The sequence below is a fragment of the Bactrocera tryoni genome, chromosome 5 (genome assembly GCF_016617805.1).
Source record: "Bactrocera tryoni isolate S06 chromosome 5, CSIRO_BtryS06_freeze2, whole genome shotgun sequence".
NCBI lineage: Eukaryota > Metazoa > Arthropoda > Insecta > Diptera > Tephritidae > Bactrocera > Bactrocera tryoni.
The window spans coordinates 24,994,091-25,005,843 of NC_052503.1; the positions used below are offsets into that span (position 1 = coordinate 24,994,091).

Below are 11,753 nucleotides of genomic sequence, written 5' to 3' on the forward strand. Positions count from 1 at the left end.
TATGAACATAAAATATTAAAGCCAAGCAATAAAGAAATGTGCTGAATTAGAACCGCCATCAAATTGACATAATACCGAATTACGGTAAACACACAAACATCAGGGATGCTTAACAAATGAATGAGAATGAATTGTGCAATAAACAAATTGATACAAGCAAGCATATGCAGTACATTATACGCATGCATACATAGAAGTATATGCATACAAATACATATACATATGTATATATACGTGCAAGTATGACTGCGTGTATGAAAAACGGTATATTGGAAAACACCAGCGGATATGGATATTTTTGGTGTCCTTAGCAATCCACACACAAAAAGCACTCGCTTACAAAGCATGCAAAGCTCAGCTCAGCAGGTGAATTGCGCACACACACACCCATATTTGTATGCATGGGTATGTGTTTGTATGGCAACATGGTTTAAATGAGCGCACCGCAATGGCTTCCAAATAAATCGATGCGAATAGAAACTCGGAATTTCATGGAAACGTAACAAAGCAAAGCTGCACAGAATTCTAACAAATGCTAGCGGGTGGCCTGCACTCTTCTAAAGAATTGCAAATGCATGCATATATATACATACAATAAATACATAGATGTGTGTGTGTGTGTGTGCACATGTGAATGGACCATTGCGCAACAATAAAACCTATTTGGCAACCTTGACAAATCGCTAAATGGCCGCACATGCACACAGTTACAAATACATATATATATTTGCAAATGTGTATGTATATGTGTGTGTAAGGACTATATTTACATATGTTTTTCGATACTTTATAGGAAAACAAGTAAGCGAGCAGCTTGATTTCACCTTCGATTGATTTCTTAAGCACAAATGGAGATGTATGTGTGTGTATGTATGTTTATATTTATATATGTAGGTATTTTCCAAGAAATTTATATAAATCATTTCTTTACGCCGGTGATTTAAGAGCCGACATTAATAAAAATGTGTGATGATTGTTTGACATATATTGGAAGAAGTTATAGCAGGCAACATTATTGAAGGCCGGAAGAAAGTTGTGTATTTCTATATACATACATATGTATGTATATACATAGATATATAATATATACTTTGATATGTTTCTGGGAACTTTGTTATACGGTCTTTTTTGAAAAAACGCCTAGGTGTGAAAGAACTTTTGGTGCGTTTTCGATATCCTTCAATCGAGATATATTACGACGAATTCTATAAATAAAACTCATAAGCACGATCGGAGATAAATAAATATATAGGTACGGGTTTTACATACATACAAATATTTTACAGTTTTTGTGATATGTCTATAACGTATTTCACAGAAAAAAAAAACAACAAGTAACAGTTAATTTTGGCTGCACATTGGTATAAAATTTAGAAAAAGATCGCTATCTTCATTTTGTTCGACCAGTTTGTACGGCATCTATATGATATAGTGATCCGTTCTAGAAAATATGTGCAGATATTAAAGCTTAGTCTTAGAAAATAATTCATACCAAATTTTGTGTGGATATCTTGTTAAACAAAAAAGTTTTTCCTACATGGACTTGATTTTAAACGATCAGTTTATATGACACCTATATGCCATAGTGGTCCGATATCAACAATTTGTTTGGAGATTATGCCATTCCCACGGACAACAATTCACGCCAAATTTTGTGTGGATATTTTGTAAAATACAAAAGTTTTCCATATAAGAACTTGATTTTGATCGGCCAGTTTGTGTGACAGGTATATGCTATAGTGATCCAATCTGAACAATATCTTCTGAGATTGTAGCATGATTTAGGACTATAGTCCGTGCTAAATTTTGTGAAGATGTCTTGTAAAATAAAAAAGCTTTTCATACAAAGACTTGATTTTTACCGATCAGTTTGTATGACAGCTGTATGCTATAGTAGTTCGATATCGGCGATCCCAACACTTAAGCAGCTTCCTGAAGAGAGAAGGTTGTGTGCAAAATTTCGGATCGATTACTCAAAAACTGAGCGAATTGGACGCGTATATACAAACAGACAGTTGTGGCTAAATCGACTTAGTTCGTCAGGCTGTTCATTTACATTACACTAATCCATTCAACAAAACTATGAATACTTCTACTACATTTTTTTATTACTTTTTGAATATTTCTTCCAAGTGTTCAACAATTAAAAAATTGCACATACTATTAGTACATACTGTAAGAAAAATTGTGGACTAAAGAATGCGCCAAGATCAGGACGCCCAAGGGCAACCACTGCTCGCGAAGAGACTAAAACACACAGAGAAGTGAAGAAAGGCCCGACTAATACAGCTCGATTTACTCAGAGCCTTCAAACAAATGTTTTTGAGGAAAGAATTCAACCGATTGCAACACAAAAAGATGGTTATTCCAGCCGCTAAAAGATCGAAAAGCCTTTCATCAACCAAAATAACTTGAAGGCGCGATTGGAATTGCCAGAAAGTACTATCAAATGCCGCTAAAGGCCTTGAAAAAAATAATTTGAAGTTATAAGAGCAAATTCGAATTAAAAATTACGAAAGGCGGAGAAGAAACTTGACGAAAAAGTCGTGAGAGACGCCAAAGTAAGTGCCTCCAAAGCAGCATAAAGTTCGGAGATGGAAATGTTTTAGTTTTACTGCAGAGGTCTATCAAATCTATTAATAGTCGAAGACAAAATGATGGGAGTGTCCCACGTACAGATACAGAGCACAAATTTAGAGCCAGCAGCGCGAAAAATGGAATTACAAGATAACTTTATATACCAGCAGAACAATGACCCCAACCATTCAAGGCGGGCGGTGAAAGAATATTTTGATAGATCTCCTACCCCGGCCTACCCAAAGCCGTGCCTAAAATTCTATTGAGCATTTATTACAATATTTGGATGGTAAGCTAGACCGATCTCCTTGCCGTTCCAATAAGCAAGAGATTTTTTAACAAAGTTAAGGACTCGTGAGAAAACATATCAAAATCGCTCCTCAAAATTTGGTAGACAACATGTCTTGATGTGATTTTGACAATGTGTCCCACCCAAAGTGTCATCAGTGTCCTCACGGCACGGAAGAAAAGGAATGTGGTGGCTCCAGTATGCAGATGGATAGAAACTGTACTGCGTACTAGGATAGCTGAAACCACTCTGGCGAAGAGAAAGATTCGTCTTGGTACTACGAGGGTTTGCTTAAAGGGTGGAGTTCTATCCTCCTTACTATCTTTGAGTTGCTTAAAAACAATGGGATTCGATGCCAAGGGTACGCTGACGACATTGTTATAATGGCACGAGGTAAATTTTAGAATACTCTCTGCGACATAGTCCAAAAGGGATTACATCTGGCTAAGGTTAAACATCAACTCGTCAAAATCAATTGTCGTTCCTTTTACAAAGCGAAGATCTCTTCCAGGCTTGAGACCCCCAGGAATTAACACTGTCTACAGCCACCAAAGCCCTCATGATATGCAGATGCCTAGACGGTACATCCTGGTGCTGCATGCCAGGTATCATCAGGGGGTATATATCAGTCTTCGGAAGGTCTACAATTATCGAAGCTGTAAAGACTCGCTTACGTCTGCTCTTCAGGGACAATGCACACTTGCCCAACCGCAGCACTTGAAGTCTTGCTAAAGCTCACACCGCTTCATCTAGTGATCAAACAGGCAGACGGGTATAACAAAGAAATGAAGGTCTTAGAGGAAAACACACACCACTGCCCCTACTTCCAAGAGACGGTGTTACGAAGGGGGTAAGCTTCACAAAGAAGTTTTAAGTTGCTCTGGGAAGTAAGATGGAGGGAAGTAATTCCATATTCCACATACTACTCAGGGGCAGCTCTGTGGTGGCCCGTGGTACACTGATGGCTCGAAGGCCCAGCAAAGCATTGGAGGAGATATTGCGGGACCGCATACCAAGCTACCCATACAAATGGAACGTTTTCCGAGCATCTTTCAAGCAGAAGTCTTTGTAACAAGTCAGTTTTAAGAACTGAAAGAAAGCGCTACGTTAACGGTTATCCAGCTGGTTAAGACTTTTTAAAGATTTTAAGAGAAGATTATCGGATTATTTAATTTATTGAAGCCAAATTCACTTTTGAGCCAGGATTCAATTTAAATACAATTAATATGTTCTTTCGAAGACTGAATGAAAAGGTAAGGGAACCGCAATCGACCTTCGGCAACGAGAATCAATTAAAAAAACTTTACTTTTTCAACAACCCCTAACTCTTTTCAAATATTAGTATATACTTAGAAAGACTAGCTTAACACCCCACTGCTCGCAACATACCTCACCATGATCTCAAGCACTTTTCCCAATACCTAAAACTTTCTTTTATTTAATGCTCAACCAGGTTCATCACTTTCCTTTAAAAATGGTATTATTTCACACAGCAAATCAATTCAACACTTTGATAAGGGTTACCATTTAAGTAATTTAAACGGAAGTCGAAAACTAAATTTGGAAGTGAAAACCTTCAACAACAAAATGCACACTTCAACGCCTATAAATATACGACGATTTCGAACGCCAGCAACAATCAACAGCAGTTGTCATTTTGACAGCTCACTGGCACCCTCTAACCGTATCGCCTAAAGTAAAATATATGTATGTATATATATATTTTTTAATATATTTGAGTACTTCATACCCACACATTTCAATCACTAAGTATGTCGGCATGTTCAAACCTCATCTGTTCGCAGACAGTCAATCTCCTGCTTATTCCCGCTTTTTTGCTCTAAATCGAGCAACTGTCAGCTTTTTGACAGCTAAAGCTTTTACTGTTCTGCTCACTCAATTCGGCGAGTGAAATTAAATTGACAGTTGCTCAGTTGATTTGAATGTGGTTAACAATGTCTTACGTTGTTTTAAATCTCATTTAGAACAATGAAGTAATTTTAATCTTCATACTTTTGGAGAAAGTCATTTTGTTCAATTCAAAAATGTTTGTTTTCAAGCAATAAATGGAAAGCTATTTTTATAATTTTTAAGCAATTTCTTTCTGCTTTATGTTGACTTATGTCTCATGTATTTTTAAGTTAAGATGTGCTGGTTCCAAGATCTTGTAATTGAAACAAATGTTGCCACACAACTACAATTTAACTGCTGTTTACTTGCGGGTTCTTACGCCTAAATCCACGATTCTTGACTTGTCACCGTGAACAAATGTTTTTTACAATCAATGCAATATTGAGTCATATTCTGGTCCTATTAATGTCCATAGTTGTCTCAATCTCACGGTAGGACTCATGACGATCTTACAACATCAGCTGCCACGCTGCAACAAGAGTTTCCGGAATAGCAACTGATTTTGGACGACCTTCACGAAATCCATCTTGGAATGATCTACGACCTCGATTGCATTCACTGTACCATCGATAAACACTAGTCCTGCATGGAGCTTCATCGTCAAAAGTTTAAATAAATATATTGATGCGTTGTTCCTGAGTATATACACGCCAAAAGTGGTAAAAAAAAAAATAAATTAAAAAATTTGTAAACAAAATTTAATTCCACTTTTGGTCGAGAAGAATATTTTAAGTGACTGTAAACAAAACAAATAGCGCTTGTATGTGAAAACGTTCTGCGTATGCATGACATTAAAAATGTCAAACTTTACGATAAAGTTATAACTTGCCAAATCGCAAGACTAGGGTTGCAAAATACCGAAATATAAAGGCAACCTGCGTAACAAAAATTTATCTAAAACCGTGAATAAGTTTCGTAAAGCTTGCCAGCTTCCCGTGCAAATATTTACTATTATCGAATATAATTTCTTCGAAGTAATTTGTATAAAATCCCGTATAGAAAAGTTAAAAACATTAATTTGAAAGAAAAATACTTTTAAAGTATTAAATTGAGGCATTTACGTAAAGAGCTGCCACAGAAAATTCGTCTTCAAGTAATAAGAGATATTTTTGGAAGATTTATAGAAGTGAAATATTAAAAAGTAAGTGCTAAGAAAATATAAAATTATATGCAGTCATACAAAAATAGAAATATTTTAAAAGAATGTTGCCACTGTTTTCGTATTTTTATTTGAATTAATTTTCAATTTAGTTTTAATTTTAATTTCAATTTTGGTTTATTTCATTTTAAGTTTAATTAAAAAATGTATTGAATAAAATTTGTCGTATAATTCCATAGAGTTGCCACCTACTTGAATTGCAATAAAAATATTTAAATATGCAAAGCAGAGTTCGAGAATATCAATATCAAAGCAAAGTGTTGCCACCTTTTTTGAAATTTTAGATAATTTTTTTTTATTATTGATAACAACGTTTCATAATAAATAATTTTTTCTTCTGCTTTGTAGAGTCGCCACCTAATTGAATCGCAATAAAAAAATAAAAGCAAAGTATGGTAAGTTCAATATTGAATCCAGATCGAGAATATCAATGTCAAAGCAGTGTTGCCACCTTTTTTGAAATTTTAAATCTTTTATTATTAATAATAGTATTGTATAAGTTCAATATTGAACTGTACAGTTCTAGAATATCAATTTTTATAGTTGTCACGTAATTTGAATCGCTATAAAAATATTTAAATATACAAAGTATGATAAGTTCAATATACACCTGTTGAATTCGAGAAAACAATGTCAAAGCAGAGTGTTGCCACTTTTGAAATTTTATGTTTGAGAATTTTTTATTTTGATAACAACGAACTGTAGAATTCGAGAATGTCAATGTCAGAGTAATGCCACCTTTTCGAAATTTCATATTTAAAATTATTTTATTATTCCGTTTTATAAAAACTGTTTTTTGTAGAGTTGCCACCAACTTGAGGATTGCAAAAAAATATTTAACTATGCTGAAGTATGATAATTGTTAAATTTGGAAATTTCAAAGTCCAAAATTATAAATGTGGGGCTAAATGAAAAATATTTTATTATTTTATATTTCACACTCAATAAAATTTATGAACAATTGTTAAGTAATTTATACAATTATCCTTAGAAATTATTTAAACGATTGCTATTATGAAATATTTGTTTTGAAATATGAATTTAAGCAATATGGCAGGTTTGCGAACTTAATTTTAATAAACTCAACAATGAAAAACAGAATTTTGGAGCCTAAGAAAAAATTATAAGCCATTGAGTGCAATTCTGAAAAAAAATTTTTTTGCGTTTTTTTTATTTTGCAGAGTTGCCAGGTGCATGTTTTTAAGTAAAACAGTTAAAATACACCATTTATGTAACAAGGTATTAAACAAGTAGAGCCCACTTTTTGAATAAATTTTTAATTTTTGTTGGGTTGCCACCTGCTACTTTAATGGACTAAATTCATTCAGAAATTTTTGGTTCAATGCGAAAATATTCCTAAGCTTTTAGTTCTTAAAAATATAATTAAAAGTACTTCAAACACAAAAAAACTAAAATATAAGTTGGTTTCATGAGATTTTAGCATAAATTTTCGTAATTCAAAATTTTGCGCCATAACTTTCAAAATTTGAAAATTTTTTACGAAGCTTCCTGCCACATTGCAGTGCATTAAGCCATTAAATTTTTGGTCGCTCTCTCGAAAGTATCCCATTACTTTCACTCTACAAACTGTCTAGCGAAAAATTTTAAAATTTACGCACACACGCTCTCATACACACAAACGGCACACAACTTTCAATCGAATTAAGTTACCAGCAGCATAAAAGGCGAAACTGCTAAAACAAAAGACGAGCAGAAAAAGAAAACGAAAAGTGGAAAAGCAGCAAACACACTCAGAACTGGCTCGTCTTTCTTTTGCAGCAACACAACAACAGCAGTGAGCGTTCTAAGGTCAGCAGCAGCGCCTGCAAGTGATGGCAGGTGCCGTTGTGGCGTTTATTGTCTGTCCGTTGTCCTTTAGCAGGAAAATTAAAAGCGTTCAACACTTTTCCAAAGTTTGCATTGTTAAACATTTGATTTTTGTACAATTTAATTCTGCCTTTTCAAACGGTGCGGATATTTATTTTAAGAGCCCCTGTACTTTTTTACACCCAACCGTAAACTTTTCTGTGACAGACAATACGTCGGAGGAAGAAAAGTTAAATCAGTTTTTTTTTTGTGCAGCATGAGCGATGCAGAGCTTATTAGTTGAATTATGCTGTGTAGTGTAGAATGTAGACTGAAGATTAATAAAAAAAAAGTTAGTTGTTGTACTGTTTCAACGAAGTTCCATGCCGCTGTACTTTAGATACTTTTCAGCTTCGGTAGTACTAAACTTTTTATGTAGCAGCCGTAAATCGTAATAAAGTCGCGCTAGAGTAATTGTTAACTTCAAGGACACCGACAGTTTACTCCCCATAAATGGCGGCGGTAAAATTATGACGACCTAAACTTTTGTATAACGGTGACAAGACCGCCGTCTCTGCAGAGACTGCAACAAAATGATTGAGCGGTGAGTTTGGGATCCAAAAGTAACAAGAAAAAAATCAAATTAATTCCCTCAACATTAAAGACCTGTACGTTTAGACCCCTAACAATAATTACATCTAGCCTGCACTGACGTTTGCCCTAATACTTCTTGAAGCTTAGCACAGAATTTTTAGCCAAACAACTCTGACCTAGTAACTACTAACAAATCGAAACCAAAGAAGTCCGCCATATTAGCAATGAATTTAAAAATTATTGAGAAAAATGTTACCGCTACGAGTTTAATAATTCATATCTGTCGTACCCAGTCAATCGCTAATAAGCAGTTCGCTTTTCGTAACAAAAACTTTGACTTCATTCCAGTCGAGCTGACCAATTTCTTAGAGATTGGAGCGGTATGAAATATTTAGGCTACAGTAGGAAGAAAAAGTTTCTTGTCAGAGTTAAGTCGCATAGCTTTATAGTTCTTAGAGCAAGTCTTATAACCCAGCGTTTGGATGAGAAGTTTCCGGAATCATAACTCAATAATATCTCAGTATTATAACGTCTAAGAAAAAAAAACAAATCCATTACTTTTCGAATAGGTGGTTTTAATAATACTTTTCAAAGATGTCAAAGGTCACGTAGATGCCTAACCTAAAGACACAGATCATATCTATACACCGCTGAAATTTGTTCCCTTCTTTAAAATAAAATGCTTTAAAACTTCGACATTACCTCACTGGTTTTGCTCTACTTAGCTTATGAAGGTAAAATTTACGAGGTAAAGAATTTGAATAAAATCTTTCAGAGTTCTAGGCCTTTTTAAACTTAATTTGGCGCATCTGCAAAACAATATTACAAGGTCCGTTCCAAAGTAAACAGGACTTATTGAATCTAGCGCCCCCTGGTGGCGCTATTTATATGTCGACTCGTGCGTCAGAATCTGCTATCTTTACCGATTGTCCAGTGAATTTCATGACATTTCATTGATTAGAAGTAAAGTTATTGCGTTTTAAGTGTCAATATGTTTGTGTTATCGGTGCGAAAATGAGTTTTGCTTTAAAATTGGTAAAACTTTTACCGAAACGTTTCAATTGATGAAACAAGTTTATGGCGATGATTGCCTATCTCGTAGCAGAGTGCACGAGTGGTTTTAGCGTTTTCAAAGTGGTCGTGAGGACATAAATGACGATCAACATGTGGGAAACTGTGCGTGAATTCATCAGAAATCAGCCGAAATCAACATTGAAATTCATGGAAATGGAATTGAACATCTCCAAAACATCGATTTATCGCATTTTGACCGAACATTTGGGCTTACGAAAGGTGTGTGCACGACTTCTTCCACACAACTTGACTGACGACCAAAAATTGCTCAGAATCCAACATTCGAAGGACATGATTGTGACCGATTATTTGACCAAAAATCACATTTTAACCATTAACCACTCCCCGTATTAACCTGATATGGCACCGTGCGACTTCTTCCTTTTCGGAAAAATGCATTTGCCCATGAAATGAAAGCGTTATGCAGACGTAGAGTCGATTCAAAAGGCGGCCATGCCGGCCAACGAGCTAAAACACTCGTTCGACATGCTTTTGGACCGTGCAAAAAGCTGTATTGAAGCAGAAGGAGACTATTTTGAATAAAATAAATTGATCTTGCCGAAAAAAGGCATTTGTTCTGTTTACTTTGGAAGGCACCTTGCATATAAGAAAGCCATCTAGTTCGCTTTTTGTTTACCTCAGTATCTAATTTTGATCCTACCTAAGCCTCCATTGAGAAATTCTTAAAAGAGGATTGTCAAACTTGTATCATGAATTTATGCGCATTGCCTTAATAGGCTTACTCTAAGGCTAAAACAAAACGACACGCGCCCTCTTATGTTTAACCTCCGGTCCAGTTTAATAATAACAGGAATTCACGGAAGACCCCATTGGTAAAAGATTGCGGACAGTAGAGTGCAAAGTAAGCTGAAGTAAAGTTAATTCTGTACATATTTTTTCTAGCGAAGCCTTTGAATCCACACCACTGGCACCACACTAGTCTACTGGAAAAAATACGAAGTCGTTAAAAAGGCAGTGTTCCTTTGCGAATACTCTTCAAAAAAGATACTGGACAATTGAAGCATATAATACCTACACGACACAAATAAAGGTCTGATCCAAAATACCCCTCTTACTATATGTAACACAGAACATTAAATATAAGGTCAAATAAAAAGAAGTTCCATATTCTTGACAGTGAATAGTCGTATTTTTCAAGCTTCTCTAAAGACGAATTTTTCACCAGAAAATTCATTCGCCATGGACAGGAAGAGGTAGTAATTTCTTCGGCCCAGGTGGGGGACCAGGTAAGGAGACTTCATAAGAATATCCCGATGAATGTGGTCTTGATAGAATACAATTCTTCTTCTATTGGCTAAAACTGGCCGCGTATGCGCGACTACTTCCTTCAAACAGTCCATTCGTTGATAGCACGGGTCCGACTTAAGTGAGAAGTTTATGATTCCCTGCTAACATCACCGAACACATAGCAAAACCCTTCCTGTCCATCACGCCTGGCTTGGTCAACTCCGAGCATTTTTGTTTGATAACTGAACCATGTTTCATCATCAGTAACACTCCCCTTCAAAAATTTATGAGTCCTTTAGTTTTTTTTGCCAATTCGTATGACTCCCATACATCGATCTTCTTTTTGTATCCAACCTTTTTTTAAAATAGACAAACGGTTTTTTTTATGCAATCCTATTTTCATAAAGATCAGACACGACGTTCTCCATTATTTTATCGCCATCCTCGACAATTAACCCTACAGAGCGTGGTGAGGTTTTTTTAATTAAAGGAATGGAATTCACGAAACCAAAATTGCCGTTCAATTGGCTGTAACAATTCAGACCATCTTTGACACGTGCTCAAGCAACACCATGTTGAGTAATCACAAAACCGCCTAGGAAGTTGTTTTTGTGGGGAATTTGATCTTTTTAAGCTTTCATAACGTAACTCTATGGAACTTATACAAAGCGAGATAAATACGTTTCCCATGGTGGACTTTACACCAGAGAAATCTTATTTTTGCAACTTTAGAAGAGATGATATATATATATGTATATATAGAGGTTTTCAGTAATATGTTGATAATATAATAGTTATATCAATAGGATTATACTGGACAAATATTGTCTCACTATAATTTTTTGGTCGATCCTATCAAGTTTCTAGATAAAATTCAGTTGTTTTCTATATCATCTGATCATATTTAAATATTTAGCCCAAAAGTCTTAATCTTTGGAAAATTGCGAGTAGAGGACACAAAGAAAATGCTTGAAAACTTAGTTGAAGACCCTAAATTCATCAAATGCATCATTACAGGACACGAAACTGTCAAACAATTTAGTCAATGGCGCTCCAAAAACGTTTCGAAACCGAAAAAAAACTAAAATTCGCAGA

At 35.2% G+C, this 11,753-nt stretch overlaps 1 protein-coding gene across 1 annotated transcript in view; it reads right to left on the bottom strand.

The window, feature by feature from the left end:
- Positions 1-11,753, bottom strand: part of LOC120776533 — a 324,462-nt gene that overhangs the window by 167,534 nt on the left and 145,175 nt on the right. The window lies entirely within an intron of this gene.